Here is a 3502-nt window from a genome sequence, read left to right on the forward strand (position 1 = left end):
ATGGCGAATGAAGAGTTGACGTCAAAGCCAATGCCTTTCTTGCTATATAGAGCTCTTATTAAAAAATGGGCACTGACAAGAGTGCCCATTTTTACGATTTATGTTACTTGCAAAAATAATAACTTGGTCAGAATACAGCCTACTTTTGAATGCGTCAATTTAATACCAACCCATTTTACTTATGTAATATTATATATTTTAGAACATAATGAAAATTGGTTTATCACTAACCACTTAGATAGAAAGTAACAAGACAAAAGATACTTCTAACAACATATTTTTACATTGTCAGTGTGTTTTGGAATGCAGTTTAATCTAGCAGTCATTCTATTTAGGATGTATAGAAGGCAAATTAGAATCCAAGTCAGCCAACAGCTCCATCCAAATCCGTTAGGATGCACTATAAGGAGCATCCAGTAAATTATGCATATGGTGTCACTAACTGAAATGGTGATGTGTTTAATCTCAAAGTTGTCAAGTTCTAAAATGCAAAATGAAAGATCTGTTCCAGTGAATCTGCTAGAAATTCTGTCATATCAAAACATGAAGCGCTCAGATGTGACAATGACCAATTAGCACTTGGCTTTACTTGTGATAGAAACTGTGAATTCAGAACGATCTGTTTCAGATCGCAAAAAATTCTGTACATCTGATTGAAGGAAATGCAATTATCAACGCGATAACAAAAGAAAAAAAATCTATGTTCACCAAGCAGAAAAGAAAATCTGACTTAAATTCCATATAAAACTACTTTACCAATGACTGACTCATGGTAATAATCAAAGTTTGTAGGCATGGAAAAATACACCACAATTTCTTTCAGGGGTTTAACATTTTGAAACTTTTTAGAGCTGCCTCTGAGATGACTGCTTTTCTTTTTCTTTTTCTCTTCGAGTTCTATTACTAGCATTCAGAAATAATTATAATGGTCTTTTATTGGAATAATACTCTGTATAATATTAAAGCTGATGTGCGTAATTTCTGCAACGCTAGTGGCACAGTGCACAGTTAAAAACATTTCAAAATCTTATTCCAGTTTTATTGTTTAAACCATCAAATAGTCCCTGGCCAATAATGGCATTGGTATATTTTTATTCAATTTATGAAGGCTCTGTAAGTTGTATCATTATTAAAAATCACATATTTTAGTACTTCCAGTTGCATTGTCAGGTTTTTTTTTATGCTGGTTGAAAGTCTCACGTCACAACAATCACAAAGTTGAGTGGTCTAAATCTTTTATATGTATTTATATAATCTGTGAAAGGAATAGTACCATGAAATGTTTGTCTAATCATATCTCTCGCATGTCCTGATTTTGTTGTGTTAGATGTGTTTCTAGGTCAACATATTTTGTCTTGTCCACATCTCTACACCTAAACCTAACCTTAATCACGAGTAATCTCTAAAATCAGAAGAAATTATAGATGAATGACACTGATGTACTTACACATTCTCACTCCCTACTCGTCACACATTGCGGCTTGATCAAGGACCTTATGGCATCACTTTTTGACGTGCAGGGTACCCATTTAGTGCCATTTTTCTACATGCAGGCTCCGTTGCTTTAAATAAGAAACACTTGGTGTCAATATGCAGATTTGAGATACTGGGAATTTTATTGTCATGATTAAATGATATATTAGGTAAACATATTTTCATGATTGCATATGTGTTGGAGGGTGAATGTAACAGTTTTATGAATAGTACAATATGTACACATTTATAAGCATGTAACCCAAGCCCTGCCCCTAGAGTCTACCATTTGTTAACAAAACACAAGGTATAACAGGCACATACAACCACCATCATTATGTATTTAAAAAGAAATAATATTCTGAGTCTTTCTAGGCAAAGTCAGTGCCGTGACCGATCGTGTAGTGTTATTGTGGAAGGCTATTGGCTCTTGTATGTCTCGTGATCGATTACTTCATTCTACAGGTTCTAGGGGTACCTTGTGTGTCAAAAAGTGAAGAAAAAGGGTCTTGACCAAGCGGCAGAGTGAGATTGAAGACTTGGGTGTGGGAACGTGTTGAAAGTACAAGAACCAAACACTGATGGTAAGCCTAAAATTCACAAAAACTATTAACTGGTTCTACAAATCTAATGTTGATCCAGGAACATGTTGCACTTGGTAAAATCAGGTTCTACCATATCCCTTGGCCTGAGGCCTATGATAGGCTGTCCCACCTGCCTGCCAACGTATGTGTGGTTGTATAACTGCATAACCTGTTCATACACACATGAAACATTATCAGTATGTTCCATTAAGCTACTGCAGAACGAGAGAGAGCTTAAAGGTGTTATTAGTGTAATATTATGCGGTTTGTAATGTATTGTTTTCTGAGAGGGGAATGAGACACCAGTAAATCTAACAGCTTTGCATGTTTTTTGGAGGAGATGTGGGCTTTGGAGAGTTCAAGGAGTGTGGGATCTTATGCTTTTAAAGCTAGCTTGCTTTTGGTAGCCTTTCCGAAATCGCCTACCCTTCCTTTAAATGGAGAACTACAGAGCAGAGTAACTGCATGGTACACAAATGCTAATAGACTGCTAACTCAAAATGCACTCTAATATAATTTTTAGCTACCACCAACTTGCTTTTGGGCACATTTTAAACTGTAATACTACTGTACTAAGAAAACAAGTAGGGATATATGCAAGATGCTAAAATAAAGCCATGTAACGGCCTGACCTTTTTCTCTTAAGCAGCTCTCGGGCACGAGCCTGTTATTTTCTCTTTGATGGCTTGCTAATTATGTTCATTTGGATAATAAAGAGTCCTCAAATAGATTGGTGTAAATGCAGTAATGTCTACCAATTCATGCACTCTTCCCTGCACTGTTTGTTTAGCCTAAAAGTTTTAATTAGCCTATTTTTACTAGATCTCACACACTTTCAGTGAACAGAAGGGAAACATAAAGCCCTCATGCTTCCATTTTAGATGCCAAAAATAGCCAGTGTTGCTTCATCCTTTTGTTCTCTAATAAGAAATAACCTATCAACAGATCAACAATGAAGATAACTCTTTTGATAGCTTGTGTAATATGTCCATCAAAGGATCTTAGTGTTATATCGTCCGCCTGTAGGAACCCATTAATGCCACAGTTTAATGCTGCTTAATGTAAAACACTTTGAATTTAAATTCAGGCTCATCTGTCTGTCTGGAGACAGAATTTATCAATAAGGTGATGAATAAATTTGGTCTTCCAAGGTCACTGTCTCAGTACATTTAAGCCATGTTAAGCCTTTCCTTTATAACAGTTTTATATAGATAAAGCTTAATGTAAACCTCAGCAATTTGTGTGGGCTCATCACTGTGCCTGAACACAGCAGGCTATTCATGATAAATCATTTACAAAAAGCCTCTGTTTTAAGCTTCTTTATTGGGCTTCTATGGTGTAGAAAACTTGCAACTTACAAATAAATAATTTTTCTGTGTATTATGATGTTGGAAATTAAGTTAATGGCACGAAATAATAGGTGAATAACATGACATAAATCTACG

Source organism: Puntigrus tetrazona, chromosome 15 (assembly GCF_018831695.1).
Source record: "Puntigrus tetrazona isolate hp1 chromosome 15, ASM1883169v1, whole genome shotgun sequence".
Classification (NCBI taxonomy): Eukaryota; Metazoa; Chordata; class Actinopteri; order Cypriniformes; family Cyprinidae; genus Puntigrus; species Puntigrus tetrazona.